Here is a 27500-nt window from a genome sequence, read left to right as displayed (position 1 = left end):
GTGGGGTGCGGAGCGGCAGGACGAGGCGGCAGGAAGTGGGGGTATCTGGTGACTCCTGGATGGGGTATGTGAGTCCGTGGGTATGAAGGCGGCGACCTGGAGGGCATGGTGGCGGGAGGGAAGATACCTTACAGGACTGAGGAGGAGGAGGAGGAGGAAAAGGAGGGCGGGATGCGGTGGCTGGTGAGAGGGAGGGTCGGCATGGGGTGAGACGAGGGTTGCTTGGAGGGAGGAAAGGGTTGGAAAGGGAGGGGTCGCTTGGAGGGGAGAGTGGGGGTAAGGAAGGAGGGAGGAGATATCTGTAGGGAAGGGAGTCTGTGGTGGTCTTTTTTTTTTATTAGGTGCGACGACGCTCTACCGGTGTTCACCTTTAAGTTGGGACAGACGGCGTGGGTGTGGGTGTGCGTTCGTACGTGCGTGGGCGTGCGTTCCTGTGCGTGCGTCCGTCTGGTTTGTTTGCCTGCCGGCCGGCGCTCCTGCCTCCCTCCCTCCCTCCCTGTCTGCCTGCTTGTCTGCTTGTCGCTAGTCAGCCTCCATTTGTAGTGCTTGCATGTATTTGTCGAATCTAATTCTTCACTGTGTGCGTGTTTGAGTGTCTGTTTGCTTGCTTTTGTGTGTGTGTGTGTGTGTGTGTGTGTGTGTGTGTGTGTGTGTGCTCGCACGCGCCTTCTTGCAAACAGGGATACAGTGCAAGTATGTACGGACCCGTGTACGATTTCCTATGTACGTATTTTTATTTGTGTTCGTGCTTGTGGTCATTTGGAAGTGCTGGTGCGTGTGTCATCCCACAAGCCGCGTGACTCAGCCGCAGCATAGGGCCGGCCACTCCCTAGCTTGCACGTCTGTGTGTGTGTGTGTGTGTGTGTGTGTGTGTGTGTACCAGCAAGGAGGGAACTTGAGCCCATAAGCCCGGCGGAGGCAGCAACATCACCACCGCGGCCTTTGCGTGGCACACTTCTCGGTTTATATTTTGTTTTCACGTTGAACCTTCAAATAATCTGGCACCTCGCCTTCTCCCTGCCCCCCGCCATCACTCTGCCTCCTGGCTGCGACCACACACACACACACACACACACACACATACGTAAAAATACCAGCCTCATTTCCTGCAGCACTTTTATTAGATTTAAAGTATTTCGCCTCGTATGCGGTAAGCTTATGAAAGTGTAGGTAATATCAGCGTGTGCAGTGAGGCATGGTGTGGTGGTGGTGGTGGTGGTGGTCTCCTCAGCGCGGTAATGTTACTAATACCAGGAGATGTTTCAGGTTACAAGCGTATCCTTTCCCTCCCTTGTCTCGTTTTCTCCAATGTGCCTCTGACAGACCCGCGGCACGAATCAACTTTCACGTCCCTTCCTTCGTCTGAGTACGTAATCTTGTCTTATCATGGAACTCTCCCTCTCTCTTTCAAGACTCCGTCGTTACTCGCTCCTCCATACAAGTCCATGCCAGTATTCTGCTTGTACCCTTTGGTCTCATTATTGTTCGCGGTGGCTTGGCACGCTTGCTGGTGACTTTATGAGATTCTGCGTTTCCTCGGAGACACCTTCTTTGGGCCTGTCGTTGACACGCCTCTGCTCGGGTCCCCTGTCTCGTGACGATGTGCTTTTTTTCAGATTATTATTGGCCTCACGGCGCCGCTCCAGGAGATATGAGAATCTGCTCTCTCTCTCTCTCTCTCTCTCTCTCTCTCTCTCTCTCTCTCTCTCTCTCTCTCTCTCTCTCTCCCGGGGGTGGGAGGGCAGTCCTAGCCACGATCGAGGCTGCGCACCTGACACAATGAGGCTGTCGGAGATTAATTTACATTTCAAAGGGAATTTAGTCAGGCGCTGTGGATGTCTGTGTTCTTGGTGCTTGGAGCGCTGCGTGCAGGGCGGCTCTGCAGGCAGCGCAGTGAAGTCACACCTTTCTTTAACTTGTGCACGTGAATTCCAATCCACGCATTCTAGATTGTTCTAGTTTCCACTGGATGGCTTGGTGTTAGTGCTGCTTGTATAATCACCTGGCAACCTTCTTTACGTGGAGGGAATGACTGACGGGATGAGGTGCTCGGGTCACAGTGCTGCTGCTTTTTTTTTGAGAGCTCCAAACAGGGAAAGCAAACAACAACACTTTTTTTTTTTTTATCTCTGAGAAGACTGTGCTAAAGTACACTATCTAATTGAAATAAGAGACGGAGGATAGTTATAACGAAGAATGTATATCATGGATAAATACTACTACACAAATCACGTTATCTTGTATAGACATGGTTCAAGCACAGAAAATCGATGGTATGAGCGAGTGTACCTAAATTATCAAACTTTATGGCGTTACGTGCAATGTATGTCAGTTCACGTTCTACATACGAATCGCCACATGCTGCATCCACGCACACTATATGACAGTTGCAGGCTGATCAGTGTGAGTCAAGTGGCAGGTGCAGGCATGCCGAATACTCGTACCAGGCACCGTTGACAGCCCCCTCACCACTAATATTACAAATGAGGAGGCAGTGCATATGTCCACCAAGATTAGGGAGGCTACTGCTGAGTGCCGCATCTGTTCCCTGCAGCACGCCAAGCCTCCGTCTGCCTGACCACTGACCATTTCACGGCGCTCATCACTGGACCGCACCGCTAATCAAACCAACGGTACGCTCACTAGGGATACAACCACGTACTTTTCAACATTATTTAGGCCTCGCATTAGATTTTCGCCCAATTAATGCCCCTTTCCTAACTTATATGAAGGTGTGTAGCTGCGGCGAGGCTGTGGTTAGGGCGAGCGAGGGCAAGGGTGCGAGGCTGTGGTTAGGGTAGTGGTGTTTATGTAGTCACGGGCCGGAAATAACTGTTAATAGTGGTGTTAGTAGTGAGGCAGGGGGCGGGTTAATGGAATGGAGGAAGGGAGGGGGAACTGCTCATCTCTTGCACGACTCAACACCACTCTGGTATGCTGGCTGGCTGGCTGGCTGGCTGGCTAGTGTGTGTGTGTGTAGCGGGACTGAAGGCTTCTTGCAGTCGTGACAAAGATCGAGACACGTTAGTGAACCGTTCGAAACAGGGTGAGAGAAACGATGAGGGGGAAATGTCAGGTATCTTATTTTTCGTTAGTATGTATAGTGGATTACTGTTATTATTATTATTATTATTATTGCTATTATTATTATTATTATTATTATTGTTATTACTACTACTACTACTATTTTGTAACATTTCGCTTTGCTTCATAATATACAACGTGGGAGGTCTCTTGCCCAGTTAATCTCTCTCTCTCTCTCTCTCTCTCTCTCTCTCTCTCTCTCTCTCTCTCTCTCTCTCTCTCTTTCTCTCTCTCTCTCGTTACACCTGTCTGCTGCTCACCCTAGCACCCAAACTTGTCATCTCTTCTTATTATTCCTTGTTTATCCCCGTTTATTCCTCCTTACCTCATCTTTCCATCTGTTGTCCGTGTATTCCTGGCCATCCCAGCATACAGAACTATCATTTATTTACAAAATCAACAAAATCTTTCGATTCTTCTTCCACGACAAACATTACGAGGCACTCACGAGTTATATTGTGAAAGTGAAAATATGAATGTACATAGTCTGTGTACGATAAGATTCGCTGGATATCGTGACATGAAATGAATTTAGTCGATAGTTCACAAAAAAAAAATAGTCTGTCGTTAGTTCTAATAGTATATGCTGTTAATGAAGGCGGGGTCGAAAACCGTGACAAAAAGTGACGAAATGCGTGGATAGTTCAAGTGTTATTTGGTGTTTACAAGGGCGTGGCTGGGCGTCGTGACAAAAAGGGCTCTGCATGGTCGGTGGTGCAAGAAGTGATAAGTGCATAACCCCGTGACATTACGGGATTCGAAGAACAACACTGAGGACTTATGACATTGATTTAAACTTGCGTAACACTAGATCACGTTTATTTCAACACGTTTGTTACTGGGATCACTTGAAGGCCAACCATCTTAGCTACACTTAAGATGGGTTTGGTTAGATCGCTTACTAACCTAACTTTACCTAGCTTCACTAAGCATGGGTTACTTTCGTTAGGAATTTTGCTTACCAAACCAAATCTTGCTACACTTAAGATGGCGAAGATTAGATTAGGGTACTTGCCTACCTAATCTAACCTAACATAACATACGTAGCTGCACTTTAGTTAGATTAAATTAGGTTAGGCTACTTGCTTACTCAAATTAACCTAACCTAACCGAACGTAGCTACACTTAAGATGGGTAAGGTTAGGTTAGGTTACTTAACTAACTGAACCTAATCTAACTTAGCCTTACAAACCTGAAATGTGGCTGTGATGTGTTGTTTTCATGTGACTAGTTCAATGTGTGTGTGTGTGTGTGTGTGTGTGTGTGTGTGTGTTTGTCTGAGCAAGGCTAGGAGAGGTTTGAGAAGGTGGCCAGCAGCCACAGGTGGTGAGCGCCAAGGTGTGTGGAGTGTTCAGGTGTGAGCCTTTTAGGGCAGCTGTTAGCCTTTTTATTTATTTTTTTTTTTCGTAAGTGTAAGTGTACAAGTGTGTGTGTGTGTGTGCGTGTGCGTGTGCGTGTATGAAGGAGAAACTGGTTGCGTAGGGTAAAAGAAAATGTGTATGAAAGGTGTTTATTAATTTATCTAATTTTTATTATTATTATTATTGTTGTTGTTGGGCTTGTTATTATCATAAATATTACTACTGCATAAAATTTGGAGCCATTACTACTACTACTACTACAACTACCACCACCACCACCACCACCACCACCACCACCAATGGCTGTTGTACTGCACACACTCGAGACAACTGAGATTCACGTTGTAGTGTTGCACTATTAAACTTTTCAAAATTGTTGCCACGGACCTTTTAATGTAAGCTGGTTCGTGCTTACGTCTGCTGTCGGATGTTTCTGCGATTAGGCGAGCTTTGGGGGGGAGAGAGATGCAGGGAGGGGGAGGAAGGGGGAGGTGGAGGATGAGGATGAGGAGGAGGTAGTGGATGTGGGAATAAGCAGGCAGATTTTTTGTCTTGTTTTCTATTTTTTTCTCGGTTTGTGTGTGTGTGTGTGTGTGTGTGTGTGTGTGTGTGTGTGTGTGTTTGTTTGTTTGTTTGTGTGTTTGCCTGCCTACTTGTCAGACACGGTATAGTAACCACAAGTTTCGTACGTAAATACACACACACACACACACACACACACACACACACACACACACACACACACACACACACACACACACACACACAGGGTAAGACCGAAACCGAGAGACCAAGAGACGAAGAGCAAGAGAAACGTGCATGTGTGTCGTGAACCTCCCTTGCGTTTTCTGTATTAATTATCATGAATTACGGGAACACGTTAATTTCCTGCCTTAATTATTGTATATAGTGTCGTGAAGACGGTGGCGGAGGGTCCGGGGAGTGGAGGAAAGCTTGGCCAGTCACGTGTCTCGTCCCCATCACGCGGCCAGCACTCCCACTCTCCACCGTACCGCGTGACCCAGAAAGTGATGAAAAAATTGAGTAACTGGAGTAGAATGAAGGAAACCAAGGAACACGAAGGAAGAACAAGCATCACTGGATCTCCTTGAGTAACGGGGATGAAATACTCGTATAACACAAAGGAAGGAGAGGGAGAACAAACAACAGCAGACCTGTTTGAGTAAATGGAATGAAATGAACACAAAGAAAGAATATCATTAGAACTTTCCGAATATTATTATAGAACAGACCACACAAGAGGAACAAAAAGGAACATACAAACAGTGCATCAGTTGATCCTTACGAGCCTGTCTGTAGTAAACTAATTTAAAAGTAAGAGGTATGGGATAGTAAAGGCGAAGGCTTCTCACCTACCGTTCCCTCAGATTGAATGTCCACTGCTTTGAAATAGAAGAAAAACCCGCTTCTGAATAACTTGCTTAGAATTTATGCTCCTTTGTGTGGAATGGTATATACATATCACATATACATATAAATGAAAGATTTACTGGATAAGGAAGAAAAAAATAATAATAATAATTCAAGATTAATATTACCTCGTTTAGGAATGAAAAAAAAAAATCTTAAGACAATTCAACAAAAATCAGTGCTCGCCCACGAATGAAAAATCTTCGACTCTTACTTGCATTCAGTGAACGTTTTTCACTTGGGAACGAAAAATTTCACCACTTTACATAATATGAATAGAGCTAATGTCTACCACTTTTGAAACCAGAAATCTTTTACTCTAAATTTTGAGTAAGAAAATTATTCTCATTTAGATAAAACTACCGCAATTTCTCGAACCATTAAGCTTTCACTGACCCTCAAAGTAAGCCACAGTCATGCTCGCCACTCCTCTATGCCTTTATCTTCCGAGTATTAGCATGTGGTCGAGGTCAGCCTGAGGTGTGCGTCCCGGTGTTGCCTGAGGCGCGGGAGTGGTCGAGGCTGCCGAGGATGATTCAGTGAGGAGGGAAAGTGACTGAGGAATGTGATCGAGAGTGACGGGAGGGTGAGGCGAGGGTGTCTGAGGTGAGCTGGTGACAAGATCGAGGTATGCCCTATCTTGATCTTGTGTGGCGAGTGATCCTATCAGGTGTTCTTGGGAAGTCTGGGGAGAAATTCCACGCCATATGACCTTGTTATGGAGTCGAGTCATCAATCAATTAATCGAGCTGGACGGAGATATGACGCGACATGACCTCGTTGTTGCGTCGCCAGGTGATCAATTCATCAACCTGAAGGGAAACTGAAAGGGAAAAATTAGTCTATATTGATGCTCTAGTGTGCTGCATTACAACGCATTGATGTGAAAAGAAATTGTGTGATACCAAATAATCAGTGATACCAAATAATCAGTCAATCTCGAGAAAGGCAAACAGGTAATCAATTTATCAGTCTGGAGGGAAATTAATAGATGCATTAGTCCATCTTGATACCCTTGATACTCTCGTGTGTTACATTACAACACATTGGCTTAAAAAAAAAAAAGTCTGCGATACTAAATAATCAGTCAATCTGGAGAAAAGTAAACACCTCCATGTCCTTGTGTTTCAGTACATACTCGTACAAGTTACCTCGATTTGGGTTGAAAAAAAAAACAAAAAAAACTGGCGGCTCACGGCAACCACTTCTGTTTGTTCATAGCATCTGACCAAAGCGTGAATTCATTGAAAGTTTGCCTCTTCCTGCACTTCTATTCATGGGTCACACTGGAGAGATGACACATATCCACTACACAACAAAACGTGAATTCATTGCATCTGAAAGTTTGCCTGTTCCTGCACTAACATGGTGGATTTCCATTTGGCTTGAGTCATCCCGGAGAGATGACACAAATCCACTACTCAGTCAACTCAAAGAGGAATAAAATGTATAGGTTCAAGAATAATAAAATAATAAGCAGAATAAATCAAAAGCTGTAATTTTGCTATATATATATATATATATATATATATATATATATATATATATATATATATATATATATATATATATATATATATATATATATATATATATATATATATATGGCGTACGTGCCTTACGGCTGAAACAATGGTCTGATCGCTGTAATCTTTGGGTCTGTTTAAATTGTACTCCGTAAAAAAAAATGTTAATTTATTCCTGACGTCACGAATCTTAAGCTGATTTATGTGTGCTGCCGTCACGGACGAATCTGGCCATCATGCTGTGTCACTCGCCTCCAAACACACACTTCTCGATACGGAAAAAAAAAAGATGAAAATAGATAATCAAATAAAAAAAAAAAGTAAAAATAAGCGAATTAATTAAATTAAGTAAAATAAAGGAAATTAAGAACAAACAATGAAAATAAACGAAATAAATGAATTAAATAATTCATAAATATATATATATATATATATATATATATATATATATATATATATATATATATATATATATATATATATATATATATATATATATATATATATATATATATATATATATATATATATAAACAGGAAATAAAATTGACACATCTTTGGAGGAGTTTTCAGCTTGAATGTGGAGCCAATTTGCAGCGAGGCCTGAACACGAAGCAGAACACACATTTTGTCCTTAGTGTTTGCATCAATGTTTACACTCACAAAGTTTTCGTGCCGTCACCTGTGTCCTCATTTTTATCAATCTTTATATTTGGGTCACTTGAGCACGCGCCATCCAAGCAGTGTGTTTGCTGCCTCATGGTATGCAGTGACCAACGACCAGTACCAGCACAGCCTCCCGCACACACACAGGAAACATAGATTTGAGAAAAGAAAAAAAAAGTATTGCCAATGCTAGTTTTCGTTGGAGTATACGAGTATTACCATGTTTTGAATCTTGCATCTTTAGTTTATGGTGGACTTGTTTGCTTTAACGAATAATTTGCATGGTGATGGCAATACAACGTTATAGGCATGTGGAGTATTGCAGCATCATGAAATAACGTGGATGTACCAAGGTTGCATGTTTTATACTCTGAAAAGAAAAAAAAAAAGTAAAAAAAAAATGGACAAAGGATAGGTGGCAGAGGAAAAAAGTCACTGAAAATGTGCCTGATGTTGAACTGGGAGAAGTGGCACGTAATAAAGATGAATAATGACATGGTAGTTATCGACTGCGTTAGATTATCAGTCAACGTACCATTTTTTCTGTGCATATCATACATTCAGCATCTAGCACCACAAGGCAGGGACTCTTTAACATCACGCGGCTGCATTTGACATTATTGGATCAGTATGATATAGTGGCATTATTATCTATCACCCAGCCCTGGACCTCTGCGCTAGCATGCCCTCCAGGTAAACAAGTTACGCCTCACAATGGTTCGCCTCGCCCCAGCCAGCAAGACGTGGTGGCGGGGGCTAGCAAGCGAAGCGTCGCAAGATTTATTTTCTCATTATTATGCTCCTAGGCTCAATATTCCAGGGATAGCAAGTATAACAGCTTACGAACTAAAGACAGTGGCAAGTAATACGTCCAGTCACCTTATCGACAAATCGCCTTGCTTTTAACACTGAGAAGTGTGTACATAAGTGTGATGCCAATTAAGACAAGGAAATGATGTCAAGAGAAGACCTGGCAGGCACGCGATAGCAACACATGACGTACAATTTTGACAAGACTTTGTTAGTAGGTCACGATTTCTTAAGAATTCTTCATTTGTAAAACACTTGAACAAAAAAAAAAAAAATCAATGACTAAATGGAAGCACTAAGGCGTCATGACTTAAAGTATTAAGAACAGTGAGCAAAACTACTTGAACCTCACTCCCCTCCACACAGCTTCTGGAACTCAACCCTCTCTCTTCTCAGTCTAACCAATAATATCCGAATTCCCGCTCCCTCCTCCTTGTTCTCTTCCCAAATTCAACACACAGCTGGTTGTTACGCCTATGTTCCCGCCAATATTGCTTTGTTCGCTGCCCACGACCTTGGATGTCTGAGCTTTCCATCATCTGGCTGAACTTGGCTCTCACGCACCCAGTGTGAATGTATCGTGAATCTTTTATTTAAATGTACCGGTTTCACAATGGGTTTTAATTAACTGGTAGTGGAAAAAGGCCCACGTTCACTAAATCATAACTCAGTACGGCTTTAGTAATCCTCTTCTTTTATTGACCTACACAGTAACTAAATTCTTAGATATTGCTGCTGTTGATCACATACGGCGCCCGACGTTCTACGCTCACCCTTTTCTTTTACTTTTGTCTGAAGCTTTCGGTTACTACTCCCTCACCGTAAAAATAAAGTAGTAAATGCACAGGTGAATAAAAAAAAAGTAGAAAGTGTTCCCGGTGAGGCCTTGACTTGCCCACAAACAAAGCCACAGTTAATCTTTCATAAATTAAGTCGTGATAAGGTTGCGACGTGGTAACAAACAAAGGCGGCGTTACAGTGTCTTCATAATGCCACGTCTTGCATCATACTGTCATCGCGTGAGTGCCGAGTCGTCACCGCACATAATTTCCTTGTTAATTGGCATCCCGTGTATGCAAGCAGTACTCAGTGTTATGACTAAGAGATATGGCTACAAGACGGCTGCTCGTAACACTTTCACGACTATCAAGATCCTAAGCGATGTGAACTATTATACTACCCAGGAATATTGAGCCTCGAAGCCCAATAATAACCTAAGAGGCTTCACCTGCCAACCCTCGCACCTCGCCATCAAGTTCCTGCTGGCTCTGGGGCGGCGAGGCAACCATCGCGAGGGATGATGTGTTTACCTTGAGGGCATGCCAGCACCGCGGTACAGTGTTAGGTGACTAATAAAGATGATGCATTATTACAACACCTCATGAATGGATGGAAAATCCCGGAGTGCACGTGTTGGTGAGTCACTGGCTGTTACTGTGCCCTCTGATCAATGGCGTCCCTATCGAATTGTACAGTACATCTACGTAACACCCGTATTCAGAAACATTTTGGTCTCTCACCGCAACTGTTTTCAAAGGCCACAGAGATGATTAGCTGGGTTCTCAAGAGTGTTTATCCTGTTAATAATGTAAAAATATCTCTAATCCATCACGAGAACCATAAAACACCTTTGAAAACTCGTGTCCTTGCAACTAGTAGAGCCTATTGAAAGTAGTGGAGGTGCTGGCAGTAGTGCTTCAGAATATGGTCTTTTAAGTCACAGGGGAAAGGGGAAAAACTGCAGTTAATGGTAAACGACGACCAAAATGTGTGTTCTTCAGCCAGTATGCGAGTCAAGGCCCCGCCCAGACGCCGCCGGGAAAGCAGCTGTTGTGATATTGTTGCAGAACACTTGAACACTTGCATATCGAGTTTGTCACGTGTGAGATTGTTATCGCGTGGGGCGAGTGGAGACGGTGACGAAGATAGGTAGGTTAACAGAGGAAGATGGACAGATACGACTAGTAGGTTAATTGATACAAACGTAATGAAACAAACAAAAGATAAAGGATAAGGTAGAAGTAAATAGCGCTTGCTCACACACACACACACACACACACACACACCAATAAAACAAGGCGGAAAATCGGCTTTACTGTTGGTCTTTGCCGCGTCGAAAAATGAACGTAGTGTGTGGATAAAAAGAAAAAAAAAATGAATTGGAACTGATAATTACATGATGAATGACGGGCCTTGTGAACGGATTACATTAAAGATCTGATAGATGTTTTTTTCTTCTTTTTACTTTTCTGGCTTTTTATGTTCAAAGGGCAATACTGCAAACTTTAATCATTATATCAGAGTTTTATAATCCCGAGCGTAGCAAACCAACAAACCAGCCTTTCTCTTGCATATATGTCGTGGCATAGTAAAATATGCTTTAGTCCCGACATTTGTCTTCACGGAACTTGCCTTGCCGTGGGAGAGGAGGGACGGAGGTAGGGCACATGACCACAGGCTGACACATAAACAGAATACACAATGAGGTAAATAAGGCTGCGGGAAGCCACCATGGTTTCAGACAAACACACTTTTCACGGAAGGCTAAATTGACACTCTGGGTGACGTGTATTGTCGCCTCGGTATATCACCCACTTGCCGGGGAGACGTCAGAGGAACATAAATCATAGGTGTAGAATGTATAACCTGCGAGGTGATACAGGAGTGCAGGAGGGAGGGGGTGTGATCTGGAAGAGAGCCACCGGAGAGCCCATCAGCCCACCGGGGAGGCGTAGCAGACCCCCAAGAGGCTGTCGTGTTCGCTCCTTTTCCACGGGTAGTAGACGTAAGGTGGGTGTGGCGACTAGCGGGCGGCGCCACACCCACCCTCACCACGCCATCTCGCGCCCCGCCTCATCCAATACAGCCACGCCATGCTGCGCCCCGTCCCACCCCACCCACCACCCTCACCACGCCATGCCGCTGCTTCTCACTCAGTCTTGCCTTACCGTTCCCCACCCTACCCGCCGCCGTGCCTGTCGCTGTCCCTCCCGCCGTCCCTGCCGCTCCTCTACCCCTCCCAACCTTCCCGCTCCTTCCCTCCCGCCACATGCAGTACAAAGCACGTCTCGGGGCTGTGAGTGCGTGAGGCGGATGGTGTAAGGTGGAGCCAGACTGTCGTTTTAAATCTTGGTGAGAGAGGGAGGGATAATGACTGGCTATTATCGCACCATCACCCTTCCACCTCACCTTACCTCGTGCACTGTCTTTCCTGCCATCCAGTGACCCACATCCTTCCTTCCCCTCTTTCCACACATCTTCCCTTGCCTTCTTTCGTCCTCCTCCTCCTCCTCCTCCTCCTCCTCCTCCTCCTGTCCCGTCTTTCCTTCCTTCCTCCTTTCGTACGCACCTCCTCAGGCCCTTCACGTGATGGCTTACCGATGATATGCTCGTCCATCCTCTCGCCTCTTGTGCTTCCATCTCGGCGCCTTCCTGCCCACCGCCACTCACTCCTCCAAGCCTGAGGGTCTGCTGAAGGGAGGGACGTACGCATCCTGTAGGAGTTGAGAGTTATGCTAATGAGAGAGAGAGAGAGAGAGAGAGAGAGAGAGAGAGAGAGAGAGAGAGAGAGAGAGAGAGAGAGAGAGAGAGAGAAGGGGGGCCGGGAGCGATGGCAGCCCAGGACTATTTGCGTCATTTGGACAGATGGAAGGAACGATAACAAGAATTTATGGGTTTGAAATACGTAGCAGGTGAATATTTCTGGAAAAAAAAAGGAAAAAAAACTTGAAGCAGGTATACATAAAAACGTTAGATTCTGTTTAAGGGAGCGATTTACGTATGTATGTATGTATGTATGTATGTATGTATGTATGTATGTATGTGCCACTGATGTCCGGTACGTGAGTGATTATAAAGAGATGTTGGTATATGAAAATAGAAATAGTAAGTCTTTGTTGAGGTAAAAAAAAGTCTTAGATGTATAATATTGGTATGGCGGGCGTCCATTTAGGGAAAGCAGATGGAAAAAAGAATAATAAAAAAATGAATGTGAATTTCGTGATATATGTGAATTTGAGCGAAAGGTGCATGTGTGTGTGTGTGTGTGTGTGTGTGTGTCCGCGCGCGTGTCGGGAGATCATTATTGATGTTTATTTTTCTTGCTGGTGTTATTGTTATTTTCGTTGTTGTTGTTGTTGTTGTTGTTGTTTTTCCGCAGGGAGGAGGAGGAGGAGGAGGAGGAGGTAGCAACAGCAACAATTATAGTAGTAGTAGTAGTAGTAGTATATAATTTTCATGTATTGGTTAGAGTAAAGGAAATCCAATCGTGAAGCAGTCTTGGGTTACGGAAGGGAATGGACGGACTGAGGCTGGCAGGCAGGGAGGGAGGGAGGGAGGGAAAAGAGGAGAGGAGGGAAGAGGGAAGGAAGGAGGCAGCTGGAGGTAATTTGTGGAGTTGGTGAGGTCTTCTGGGAGTGGTGTCACCTCGCACCTCCACTTTCCAGCGTCCTCCTCCTCCTCCTCCTCCTCCTCCTCCTCCTCCTCCTCCTCCTGCTCTCACTCCTCCTCTCACTCCTTTACTACCCTCTTAGGTATTATTTAACCTCTTTCCTCTCGCCTCGTTACCTCTCTCTCTCTCTCTCTCTCTCTCTCTCTCTCTCTCTCTCTCTCTCTCTCTCTCTCTCTCTCTCAATGCACAACCGTTGAAAGGGATGCACTCCTCCCCTTCCTTCCACACTCCCTTCCTCCCTTGTCTCCTTCCCTCTCCCTCCCACCCTCCCTCCCTTCCTCCCTCCCTTCTGAAGCCACCTGGCACCTCTCAGGGTAGAAAGACCTGGTGTGTATTGTCCTCCATCTCCTCACCTTTTTCCCTCCATCTCCTCCTTCCTTCTCACTCTCTTCAAATTCCCCTCTCCACTCCCTCTCACTTTCTCCCTTCCCTGCATTACTCCTTATTTCTCTCTCTCTCTCTCTCTCTCTCTCTCTCTCTCTCTCTCTCTCTCTCTCTCTCTCTCTCTCTCTCTCTCTCTCTCTCTGGTTTCCCTTTTTTTTCCTTTCTCTCACATTTCTCCACTTCTCTTTTTCCTGCCTCTCTTCCTTATTTCTATTCTAGTTTGTCTTGTCTTGTCTTTCTATCTCCTGATTTTTTCCCAATCCTTTCACGTTTTTTTTTTTTTTCTTTTTCCGCCTCGTCCTTCCTTCTCAGTATTACCTTGCTTCCCGTTGCGTCATTTTACCTTATTTCTTTTTCTTTTTTTCCTCTTTGCCTTTTGAAGGTTGGTTCGCGTTATGCTGATTTCTTGCGCCTCTAATTTTGTGTCTCTTCTGTACGTCTTGATTAGTGGGCAATTGCTTTTGCTGTCATGTGAATTAATACTTATGCTACGTCTGGCAGGGGAGACGAAAGTAGATGGATTGTGAGTTTTGCTGGAGTGGCTTGAAATAGATGAGTTAGTGATAGATGAGACGTTTTTGGGGACTTTTTTTTTTTTTTTTTTTTAACCAGTAGAATCGTAATGGTTGATTATGGTGGTGGTGGTGGTGGTGACTTAGAGCTTGTATTCTTAGCTTAGTGCAATCATAAGGGCTATTTTCAAACGGCTGCAGAGATGATTAACCAGTCACACGTGTTTCTCCTGTTGACAGTCTAGAATACTTATTGAACTAAAAATAGAATCATGAAACATCATTGAAAATTATTCCTCCCACTCTCTTTCCCTCCCCTTGCACTTCAGCCTGATACAAGCTGTCGAGATAAGACGAAAAAAAAAAAGCGGTTACGAGTTAAGTTATTCAATTTAGTGGACGAGGAATATTTCTCGTTATCGTAAATCCACTTAATATTGTCCTTGAAAATCCACCACCTCCACTCTTACGCTGCCATAACTTCCACTGAACTTCCACCGCTGCGTTTCAAATCGAGATAAGACGCCGGAACGTTTACGAACAAAGATATTTAATTTGGTGGACGAGGAATATTTTTGTTAACGTAAAGGTAAATCCACTTAATATTGTCCTTGAAAATCCACCACCCTTACCCCCGCCATAACCTCCACTGCAGCATGTTACAAATCGAGATAAGACGCCGAAACGTTTACGAACAAAGGTATTTAATTTGGTGGACGAGGAATATTTTTGTTAGCGTATTTAATATTGTCCTTGAAAAATACACCATCCATACCACCCACCCACCATAACTTCTACTGCAGCCTGTTACAAGTTGTCGAGATGCGGCGCCAAAACTTTTACGAACAAAGATATTTAATTTAGTGGACGTGGAACATTTTTCAGCGTGAAGGTGCATAGATTCACTTGTTGTTGATGGCTCCCTGCGGCTGTCCTGGCGGCGAAGGTCTGCTGGCTTGCTATGGATATTTCTGGAGCGTAATTATGCGAAATCGATGCGAGGAAAGTGGCGGCGAAGGTGCTTCAAAGATACGCCATGAAGAAAAAAAAAGAGAGAAAAGAAAGAAAATACGTGCTCGCCATTTTTTTTTTTTTCACTTCCCCTCTTTCTCTCTCTATCTCGTCTTTCTCTTTCTCCCTTTTTCTATCCAGCGGTACGTGTGTGGTAATGACAGCACGTTGTAATGGCAGAAATCCATAGCCGTCATTTTTTGCCATGGTTTTGCTTCACGTTCAGGTTATGTAGTGATGAACGGTCCTTGTTAGCTGGGTATCTATTTTTTTTTATTTATTTATTTATTTTTTTTTTTCACCATTTTCTTATCCGTGTTCTATAAAATCTTTACTCATTATCTCTCATTATCTCCTCGCTCCTTGCTTTTATGTTGTCTGTCCCTCCGTCCGGCGTAATCATCTTCGTCATTATCATTATTGTTATCATTATCATCAGCATTATTATTATCATCTATTTCTTCTACTTTTACTTTTTTTCTATCTTCTTTTCTTCGATTTCTTCCTCGACTTTCTCTTTTTCTTTTTCTTCTTTTCTTCTTTCTTTCTTTTTATCTTTCTTTCTTCTTCCTCGACTTTCTTTTTTTTCTTCTTATCTTTCTTTCTTCTTCTTCAGCATCATCATTACCACCACCACCACCACCACCACTATCACCACCACCACCACCACCACTATCACCACCACCCGCAAAGCTGTATTCATATCAAAGTTTCGTCCGCGGGCAAACCTTTTATATCCGTGACGTGGAAATGATAATGTTTGCTCAATTATTTCAACCAAAACCGCACCGTAAAATTTAATACCCACTGCACATCAACACTAAAACATTTCCCAGAGTGAGGCGAGGATGTGAGGTACAGTTCGGCTCAGTTTTGTCGCCACTTTAGCCAGAGGTGACTGAGTTATTGGGTTGGTAATGCAGCCAATATGGGAGGCTTTTAAGAGAGGATAGAACACATTACTGGATGATAGGTGAATAGGAGTGTAAAGGGGTACCAAGCAGGGACTTATTGTACGTACCTTCCCTCTCTGGTCTCTGGTTCCTCCATACACACTCGAACGTGAAAACCAAAGTAACGCTTCAGAATTTGTCATGTGATAGACGTAGTACATATAGTTGTAAAGGAATTTCTTCTAGTTTTCCGTGTTTTTATAGATGCAGTGAGTTTATTTTACTAGACACTCGTACTTTTTAAGCTAAGTATGATGTAGCAAGTTTGTGACGGACGCACTGCAAGGAAGGAGAACAGGTAGTCATGGTCTGAGGGTGAGTAACGTACGAGGAATGACTGAAAAGTATTGAGCTGAACCCATAAAATGTCGTGCATCAGTCACTTCCACCGTGTTTCGTTTGTTTTTTTCCATGAATTTCAGTTACTGTAATCTAAAAAATCTATCAAGTGTAAAGTTTGTAAAGAGACTTCCAGCAGACTATAAAACTGAAGAATGAGAGAAAATGTTGAAGTGTAAAAATATAAGAGCATGGTGTTATTCGAAACTAAATTAGCGAGCTTTTTAAATTTGTCACAATTATCTTATACAGAGCGTTTTTCTTCTTCTTATTCATATTTATACCTTTGTCCTAGCTCCTTTTCACATAAGAAGAATAACCGAAAGAAAGGAAGAAAAAACTATTTGTGACCTTGACTGCAGCAAGCTTTGTATTTCCGAGCGAGCGAGTGAGTGAGTGAGTGCGTGAGTGAGTGAGTGAGTGGCATCCCCTGAACAACACAACACAACACACCGCGGACCGCATCATTACCAGAACAACGGCGGGAGGATGAAAGGCAAAATTACACTGGTGAGGCAGATTACGTGTTTGCGAAGGCCGCGTCCCTCCTACCTGTGTCCACCTGAGCTTCCGGAGTCCTTGTTAACTTGATGTGTATTGATAGATTTGTTTGGCTACCTATCTGTTCCTTCGTGACCGATTCTGACGTTTCTCTCTCTCTCTCTCTCTCTCTCTCTCTCTCTCTCTCTCTCTCTCTCTCTCTCTTAGAAACTTATTGCGAAAACTGACCTAGAAAGAAGGAAAAAGGAAAAAATCTGAGAAACTATGATGAAAAAAAAAGTCTTGTGTAAAAAAGTAAGAGAAAATTGTGTGTGTGTGTGTTCTTATTTTCCAATGTCGTATCATCATGGCTACGTGTTTCCCTCCACCTCTTCCTTCTTTTCCACCACCTCCACCTCTTCCTCCTCCTCCTCTTCCTCTTCCTCTTCCTCTTCCTCTTCCTCTTTCTCTTCCTCCTCCTCCTCCTCCTCCTCCTCCTCCTCCTCCTCCTCCTCCTCCTCCTCCTCCTCCTCACTCCTCCTCTTCTTTTTTCTTCTCCTTTACCCCCTCCCTCCTCTAGCGGCGGAGTGAATGGACGGAGTGGTGTAGGAGGAACAATGGCTGGCTAATTTTACTGGGAAAATGACGTAAAGGAAGGAAGGAAGGCTTGCTGAAGGTCAAAGGTCAGGGTCAGGATTGAAGAGAGAGAGAGAGAGAGAGAGAGAGAGAGAGAGAGAGAGAGAGAGAGAGAGAGAGAGAGAGAGAGAGAGAGATAGTTAATTAGTGGGTTATCGGCTTCAAAGCTTCTCTCTCCCTCTCTCTCTCTCTCTCTCTCTCTCTCTCTCTCTCTCTCTCTCTCTCTCTCTCTCTCTCCCAGGCTGAAAGTTCCATCTTAGCTCTTGGGAATTTCTTGGTGGGAGAAGAATCGCTTTCTTATGTAACTAGTCGATGTTAGATAACCTCGTTAGGATTGAAGTCTCTCTCTCTCTCTCTCTCTCTCTCTCTCTCTCTCTCTCTCTCTCTCTCTCTCTCTCATCGAGCCAGCCAGATAATGCCATCCATCTACTGATAACCTCGGCACACGCTGTTTGTTTTCCTCGGACATGGAACATTATCACGGTGCATTACAGGATTAGTAGAGACCTGTGTTTGGGGGGAGCCTCATGCAGCCTCCCCTCCCCTCTACTCCTCCTCCTCCTCCTCCTCCTCCTGTTTGCCTCTCTTCATCATCCTATCTTTCTTTTCATTTATGTTTTTTTTTTGTTCTGTTCTGTTACTGTTCCTCTTTCGTCTCTTACTCCTGCTCATTCTTCAATTCTCTCTCTCTCTCTCTCTCTCTCTCTCTCTCTCTCTCTCTCTCTCTCTCTCTCTCTCTCTCTCTCTCTCTCTCTCTCTCTCTCCCTTCATCATCCTATCTATCTTCCTCTTCATTTGTTTTCTCGCTTCCGTTCTGCTGATGTTCCTCTTTCGTCTCTTACTTTAATTCATTCTTCTTTTTCTCTCTCTCTCTCTCTCTCTCTCTCTCTCTCTCTCTCTCTCTCTCTCTCTCTCTCTCTCTCTCTCTCTCTCTCTTCCATCTCCTGTTTGCCTCTTTCATCATCCCATCTGTCTTCTTCCTTTTCATTTTTGCTCTCTCTGTCTTCCATTCTGCTTCACTTTCTTATTCCTCTTCGTCCTTCTGTTCTCTCTCTCTCTCCCTTCCATCTCTTTCCTTTCCTTCGTCATCATCCTTTCCCTCTTGCCTTCATCCCTCTTTTCTCTTTCATTATGCTTCCCTCCCCCATTTACTTCTCCATTTTATCTCATTCCCCTCCTCTTGTTCTGCTTTCTTTATGCTTCTCTCTTCCATTTACTTCTCCATTTTTTCTCATTCCCCTCCTCTTGTTCTGCTTTCTTTATGCCCTCCTTTCCATTACTTCGTTTTCTCCTTCTCTTTCCTCTCTCCTCTGTTTTTATGTTATGTCCTCATTTCCTTTTTTTTTTCTCTCTCCTCTTATTCGTCATTCCATTTCCTCTGCTTCGTCCCTCTTCATTCCTTCTATGTCAACTCCCTCATCCTTTTCCCTCTTCCTCTCCTTCCCGTTTTCCTTTTCTCTTTGTCCCCTCCATCCTGTACCTCTCTCTCTCTCTCTCTCTCTCTCTCTCTCTCTCCTCTCTCCTCTCTCCTCTCTCTCTCTCTCTCTCTCCTCTCTCTCTCTCTCTCTCTCTCTCTCTCTCTCTCTCTCTCTCTCTCTCTCTCCATAGTGTTTCGTGTCTCTCCATTCTCTCTCTCTTCGTCCTCCCTCCCTCTCCCATCCTCCTCCATGCGTGATCGTACGTGCTAGGTTGGGTGTGGGGCTGCGGGCAGGGACAGGGAGGACAGGGAGAGGGAGGGTGGGAGGGAGGGAGGGGGGGCGAATGTCAACACAAACTCGGTGGAACCCATAATGTGTGACCCTTCTATATATACTTTTAGCTCTGTCACCCAATTAGGCAGTCAGTCACTTGGTCAGTCTTTCGGTCCGTCCCTCCCTCAGTCGGCCATTCTGTTAGGCGGTCAGTCAGTCATTCAGTTAAATGAATTAGTTAGCAAGTCAATAAGTTGGTGAATTAGTCGTTGGGTAGCTAATGGGAATGTTAGTCAGTCATAGTTAATCAATTAGACAGTCAATCAGTTATGTCTGCTGTAAGTTAGTGAATCATTTATTTATTCGACCAGACCTTCAGTTAGCTAGTCAGTCACTAATAAGCGATTCGGTCACCTAGTCAGTTAGCCAGTCACTTCGAAAGCCAGTCATGCAATCAGTACGCCAGTTAGTCCACCAGTCACTCTCTCGGTCTGTCCCTCGTCCAGTCAGTCAGTCATGCAATCAGCCACTCAGCCAGTCAGTTTACACATTCATCTGACCTGCATTTGGTGACATTTAGAGCTGTCAGGGCTGTCCTCGTTCATCATGTACCGGAGGGAAGAGAAAGCTTTCGTTTTTCACCGTCGCCTCTCGTTATGACAAGCGAAACGAAACTTGTGAAAAAAAAAAAAAATGAAATGATGGCCGGCACTTGGATAGTGTTTGTGTTCACTAATGGCACTGCTAGAGAGAGAGAGAGAGAGAGAGAGAGAGAGAGAGAGAGAGAGAGAGAGAGAGAGAGAGAGAGAGAGAGAGAGTTATCGAAACGTATTGAATTGCAGTTTTCTCCTCTCCCTACACACACACACACACACACACACACGCACACACACACACAATGTGCAGAGAGAGAGAGAGAGAGAGAGAGAGAGAGAGAGAGTTGGGTCGAGGCCCGCGGGACAGGGGGATCTGCACTCATAAACCAGGCGGTGGTCAGCGGGGGCCGCCAAACACGAGGGTGGAGGGAGGGAGGCACACATAAACATCCGGAACCAGCAGACAGCCTCATCCCTCGCGCCACCTGTCATAGCCCGGGTTCTTTATGGCCGGAGACAATGTTGACAATGCTGGAGTTGCATGTGTATGTGTAGTTAATACTCACCATGCGCACTATACAGCTAATACATGCAGATTCATACAGCCATGGTATCAATAAACGCTGATATAATCTATCGGTTTATAGTTTAACTCTGTGTGCAATATTCATTTATTGTACGCAATAGATATGTTGGTGATGATACATAGTTGGTGTATGGTTTAATAGGCACGGTTCATATGCAGCTATTAACAGCATAACTCCATGGACGGTATTGCGTGCGTTGTTTTCCGGAGGTAGACTCGCGAAAAAGAGGATTTATAGCAGGAAATCCCAGCCAGCGTGGCCATGAGGCGCTGGTGGCCATGGATGTATCCAGGCTCCATGACGCAATGTAAAAGTTGAAACTCGAATTAAACTGTATTTGCATGCGAGTATATTTCAACCTTTTCACGGTGCTCAGTTAGTGTTTTAGTGTATCTCCCGGCGTCGTTACACTTTTTATCCCCAGTAGTAATTAAAGTAAAGGGAATGGCTGTGTTGGAGCCACGGAGAGCATTACAGTGTGTTATGCTGTTGAGGGAACGAGGTAAGGGGGGAATGGTAGAAACCTGCTGCTTGATGGGAGCTGGTAACGCGATCAGAGTGGCTTGTCCGCAGCAGTGACAGTCTGGATCGAGGTAATTGAAAGCTTCCTTGTGCTTGGATTGTCACCTGCTTTCATCGCTGTAACATCTGGCACATTCACCTTTTCACTTCTAACGGCAGGTACGATGGTTATTGCTTCATCTGAGTGTTCCCTGACAGTTCTAATGGGGCAAACATGAAGCGACAAGCAATGAAGGGTTTTATGTTCTCTATGACTCGTTTTGTTGCCAGTGTTGTGTTTCAAAGTTGTGTTCTTAACGTACGCTCTGACATGAAGCTTGAGGTAACCCGTATCTCTTAAAGGGATGAAGTGCAGTGATACGCTTAGAGTTGTTGGTTTGAGGTGTGAAGCGTTGTATGTATGTGGTGAGTTGCTGTATGGTCAATGATGATTAGAAATTAACAGTAAAAAAAAAAAAAAAAAAATCGAATCGTCTTTTTTTTTTTTTTTTTTTTTTTGATGAGTTAGGCAGGTCAGTTTAGGTTAGGTAACTTAGCCACATCTAACTCACCTAATATAATATAACAATGATGAGCTAGGTTCTTCGGTATTAAATTAGGTAATTTAATATGCACGAAATACCTGAGATTCAAAACAGCTGATGTGGCTCATGTTCATGTGATAAAAAAAAAAAAAATTCTGGAGTATAAACAAACCCGAGCAAGAGCAGCAACTTTGGTACCGATCCAAACATAGTCTTGACATAATGAAGCTGAATTTGGATAACGGACTCCATCCAATTTGAAGCATCTTCCAAATGACGCAGTATTGAAAAGGAAGTTGAGAAGCTAATGATGCCAGTCAGGGCTTACACTGAGCGGTAACAGGAAGCCACCGAGGCGCCGCCAGGCTGCCACGAACAAGCAAGTTAATCCCGGGTTTTTTTTTTTTTTTTTTTCCGGTGGTAGTGCAGAATGAGAATAGAAAGACTGTTATAGCATTGAAAAATGTGAACGTGCAGTATACCGTTCATTCACTGATTCACTGGTGTTATAAAGTATTCATGTAATTTGTAGTGCTTTACTGTGACGCGTCTGTTGCATTGAGTGACTAATTGTGTGACTCATTTGACGAACAAAAATGCGTACAGCTTCCACGCAGTAGAGGTATTAGCTATTCAAAAACTCTAGATTATTATTATCATTATTATTTGAAAACTTTAGATATGGACTACTGAAATGTAAAACTACGACAAAATGAAAAATAATACATGACATCTATATTGTGCTGTACTGTGCCACACATACTAAACTATAATATGCTCTACTTTGGACATGATACATTTAAGCACTATCTATAATTGTAGTCCTAATATGAAAAAGACTTTCCTTTCCCCCACACAATTTGCAAACAACCTTTTCCCTTCAAACCACAAATGACAAGGAACAATCACCCGTACGAGTTTCACAGTAAGTACCGCAACTTTCTACTTAACGAAATTCTTCAGGGAACGTGTTGTTTAATATCACGAGCATTCACAGAAAACATAAACGAGGCCAATATGAATTAAGAAGCAGGCATTTCGTCACACTTCTGCGCCTTACACGCTCAGGGAACCACCGTGGACCCCACACAAGGCTCGGCCACGCACATAACAACATCGTGGAATTCAACTAATGAGACAAACTGGAGGCTGACACGCGGCATTCTGGCTTGAGTTCTGAGGGAGTGTAGTCAGTGAGAGATGCGAGGAGTGGAGGGGGAGAGAGAGGTTGCTTTGTTCAGAGCTCGTATGTATTTTTTTTCTTCTATCTTTTTTTTTTTTGTTTTTTTGCGAAATGAGTGTAATTTTTGCTCATCTCATTGTTATACCGTGCTGTGGTGGTGGTGGTGGTGGTGGTGAGGAAGGGAAGGATGAGTTGTGTGTGTGTGTGTGTGTGTGTGTGTTCGCGCGTTAGTGTGACAACTGGTGATGAATACTGTGGTTTTATTGCTATGTTTGTTTATAATAACACTACGTATCGTAGCAAACACACACACACACACACACACACACACACATCGGGACTCGCAGGTGTGACGACTAATGTCATCTTAGAGAACCAATGACGTTCTTCCTCCTCCTTTGCCGATGTACAGGAAGAGATAGTGGTGGTGGTGGTGGTGGTGGTGGTTGGCTACACGAGTAAAAGTGTGACATATGGGAAGTAAAGTGCAGGAGGTTAAGTAGGTGTATATCAGTAGAGTAAGGATATGGTGACATGCAGGCTGGTGTGGTGGAAGTAGGTAACAGTGGGTAGGTTTGTGTGTGTGATGGAGTGTGTGTGCGCGTCTCTCTCTCTCTCTCTCTCTCTCTCTCTCTCTCTCTCTCTCTCTCTCTCTCTCTCTCTCTCTCTGCTCTCTCTCTCTCTCTCTCTCTCTCTCAACAGGTCACTTCCCGTCTTCGGTAGAGGGAAGGTTAGGGGGGTACTTCCTGGCACATGTGAGGCTGCAGGTGTGTGTGTGTGTGTGTGTGTGTGTGTGTGTGTGTGTGTGTGTAGCTTTCATTTCTTTCTGGCATATTTTCTAACACCTGCGAGTCAATTAAGATACTTACATTCTTCTGTCTGAAAGTAATGGTTGTTTATTTCCTTCACCTACCACACGCCCACAGAGAGAGAGAGAGAGAGAGAGAGAGAGAGAGAGAGAGAGAGAGAGAGAGAGAGAGAGAGAGAGAGAGAGGAGGGAGACAGGGAGGTAATTTTGGATGTAGTGCTGCTGATAGGTGTGTGTGTGTGTGTGTGTGTGTGTGTGTGTGTGTGTGTGTGTGTGTGTGTGTGTGTCGGAGCAATTACGGTGAATCATCGTCATTAGTGTACATCTGAGCCAGCCAGACCCCACCAGCCAGCCAGCCAACCAGAAACACACACACACACACACACACACACACACACACACACACACACACACACACACACACACACTTGTATAGACTGGCAGACTTTTCTTACATACAAGTTTTCACGTCTTCATATATCATAATCATTGTAGTTCGTTGTCGTTGTTGTCTTAAAGATTTTTTTTTTCCTTTCTGCATTCGTCGTTACCTTTATTTTTTTGTATTTTTTTTCCTGGTAGGATTTTTTTATTTTCCTGGTTCTTACCCTCATCACTCTTCCTCGTCCTTCTCCATATCCATGTTTATCCTCGTCCTCGTTCTTCTATTCGCCGTTGTTCTCTTCTTCCTCTTCCTCTATTTAAGCACACTCATAATCCTCCTCCTCCTCCTCCTCATCATCATCATCATCATCATCATCATCATCATCATCATCATCATCATCATCATCATCATCATCATCATCCCTTAATTTCATATATCTCTCATCTTTACACAATGTAACTTGTCACAAACTGCCTCGTAACGATTGACAGGCAGGTTGTTTGTTCTTTGTGTTCTTTTGTCTCCTCCTCCTCCTCCTCCTCCTCCTCCTCCTCCTCCTCCTCCTCCTCCTCCACCCCCTTCGACACATCACGTACGAGTTTTCTTCATACCACCTTCCGCTTCATAATTTGCGAAAAACCGCACAGTTGTGGTGTGTGTGTGTGTGTGTGTGTGTGTGTGTGTGTGTGTGTGTGTGTATGTGTATGTGTGTGTGTGTGTGTGTGTGTGTGTAAGGAGATAAGGAAAGACAGCGAGTCATCTCCCAAGCAGGTTGAGAAGAAGTAAAAGTAAGAAAAAGCAGCGCCAAATACTAGACGAATGAGTGAGTGTCAGACTGGAAGACAAGCATAAAATGGGCTAGATTGGCGGTGCACGTGTTGGGTGTGCTTTGTAACGTGCCTGAGTGGTGTGTGTGTGTGTGTGTGTGTGTGTGTGTGTGTGTGTGTGTGTGTGTGTGTGTGTGTGTGTGTGTGTGTGTGTGTAGTGACGAAGCATGCACATTTCCCAAGAATATGAAAGCAGAGAATGTAAAACCACAGAAAGACAGACAGGAAGACAGACAGGCAGACATTAATGCAAGCAGAAAGGCATGCATAAGTATAAATAGACGAACAGAAAGAGAGGCTTGCAGATAGATAACCAGACAGACAGTAAGACAGACCAGCAGACAGACAGATAGACAGAATAGAAGTAACAAAAAAACGGCCAAAGATAAACATTATACGCAGAAAATTGTCAGATTAGATATACAGACACATAGACAAAGACACACAAAGACATACATTTAGATCGCCAGACAGAGACAGACAGACAGACAGACACACATACGAAGACAGGCTGACAGAAAGACGAACAGGCAAGAAGACAAATTAGACGGACAGAGAATCAGACGGGGATAAAGACAAACAAACAAAAGAAAGACTCGCGACAGACAAACATGCATAGAGACGAGCAGAAAGACACGTGCATGGTATTTTACTCATAAATAGACAAACAGCCAGGCAGACACAGACGGACGTAGACGAAGCAAAATATAACAGCACTAAGTACAAGAGAATAAAAAAAAAAGGAAGGACGAAGGAAGGTGGTAGTAATTACGAGACAAGTGGAGAATAAAGATCAGGAATGCATGAAGGAGCGAGGAGTGTATCTTGTTAACGTAGTGAATAAGTGAACACTCGTTAAGTGGTTCATGAATAAAGAAAGCCACTCGTCGGAAAAGCAAACTGTGGAGTACAAATTATAGGCGAGTGCAAATTTTTCCAAGGTTATTCAGTGCGTAATAGCTGTCTTACCATACCGTACCTGTGTATTGCTTCCTGGCCACCCCCTGTCTGCCGGATGAAACAAAGAAAATAAGTACACACATATACCAAGGCTGTCTCCCACAAAAAAAGAAGCGTAGCCAAATGAAATAAGTAAAAAAAAAAAAGTACAAGAAAGAGAATTGACACTAACCTAATCAACCTCGTCTTATCTTGCCATATCTGATCTTACCTTACCTTACCTTAGCTCACCTTGCCTTAACATACCTAGTCATACCTTACCTTACCTCACCTAATGATATCACAACACACTCCTTTTTATAAGCCATTTCTTCTTGGTTCGCTTCCTGTGACATTTTCTTCAGCAATATTTTTTTTCCTGCGCCATTCTTTCCAGTGTCATTAATTTTTCCAGGTAACTTTTTTTTTCCAAGTACCTGCTCATCTTTCACACCTTCCTGTTATTACTCCACGTGTCTGTCCGTCTGTCTGTCTTTCCGTTGTGTATGTAAGTACCACACACACACACACACACACACACACACACACACACACACACACACACACACACACACACACACACACACACTTCCCAGAATTCTCAGCAGACATATACGTCAGAAGGAGGAGCAGAAGAAGGGGGAAGAGGAGGAGGAAGAGGAGGAGAAGAGAGAAGGGTGTTGAAAGATGAATGATGGAGTAGAGGTAGTAGTTATATCTATGACATAATTAACCAATAGCGTGCTTGAGAGGAGACGAGATTATTGATCGAGTAAATAATATGAACAGGTGAGCTAATGATTAATACAAGGCCAGATAAATACGTAGACAGGTAGGTAGGAAGGGTAGGTTCTTACGCTACGGTTCTGGAAAGGAAGGATAGAAGGGAGGAAGGGGTTGAATTTTTCTTACCTTAATGTTTCTACTACTACTTCTATTTTTTTTTTTTTTTATGTAAAAGGGCACAGACTTATGGCAAAAGGACAAAAAAAAAAAAAAACTACTACTACTACTACTACCTCCACCATCACCAACACCTTGCTTACTATCACCAGTCATCACCATCTCTCACTCCACTGAAGGACAAAAGCCTCTCTCAACCTTTTAATCATCTCTGTCTGTCTGTCTATTCCAAGCAAACTCAGTCACACTTTCTTATCTCTCGCCTCCATCTATTCATCTGCTTCTCTTTCTCTCCCCGTCTCCTGTACTGTCTCCTAAACTGCTGCCGTGCTCCTTCTAACGTTTCCTTTGCCCTCCTACAGTATTGATTCCCATCCTTTAATCCACAGTCTCTCTCTCTCTCTCTCTCTCTCTCTCTCTCTCTCTCTCTCTCTCTCTCTCTCTCTCTCTCTCTCTCTCTCTCTCTCTCTCTCTCTCTCTCTCTCTCTCTCTCTCTCTCTCTCTCTCTCTCTCTCTCTGACCCAATTCCCCCAAGCTCTAATTCTTTTACATTTCTTTTCATTCTCTCTCTCTCTCTCTCTCTCTCTCTCTCTCTCTCTCTCTCTCTCTCTCTCTCTCTCTCTCTCTCTCTCTCGTTTTTTTTTTTTTTTGTATTTCCATTCGTGTCTCACAGTCTGACCTACATCTCAGCTCCTCCATTCGTAGTCTCACCTTTTTTTTTTCCTTTCCCCAGTTATTAATAATCTTGCTTCTCTCGTATCGTTGCTTTTCACTCATCCTTTTTTCTCGCACCGTCTTTTGTCACGCCCTCGAGGAAGCGATGACAAACACTTGAGTTATACTTGTGTCCTTTGAGGTAACTGTCGATGTTGCCATTGAAACCATCTAATTA

General features: G+C 43.8%; 1 protein-coding gene across 14 annotated transcripts in view; it reads left to right on the top strand.

Moving 5' to 3' along the window:
* Positions 1-27500, top strand: part of LOC135110420 (nucleoplasmin-like protein ANO39) — a 130467-nt gene that overhangs the window by 64722 nt on the left and 38245 nt on the right. The window contains exon 1 of one of the 14 annotated variants that reach the window (XR_010273286.1): positions 2419-2633. The exons of 11 other annotated variants lie outside the window; for them this stretch is intronic. The gene's annotated coding sequence lies outside the window, so the exon portion shown is untranslated. Of the gene's footprint in view, positions 1-2418; positions 2634-2969; positions 3047-27500 lie in introns of those variants that run through there. 2 more of the 14 variants (XR_010273273.1, XR_010273281.1) reach the window with 2 other exon arrangements.

This window comes from Scylla paramamosain, chromosome 2 (genome assembly GCF_035594125.1).
Source record: "Scylla paramamosain isolate STU-SP2022 chromosome 2, ASM3559412v1, whole genome shotgun sequence".
NCBI lineage: Eukaryota > Metazoa > Arthropoda > Malacostraca > Decapoda > Portunidae > Scylla > Scylla paramamosain.
Note: the sequence above shows the minus strand (reverse complement) of the source record. Positions and strands in the feature narration are given on the sequence as shown.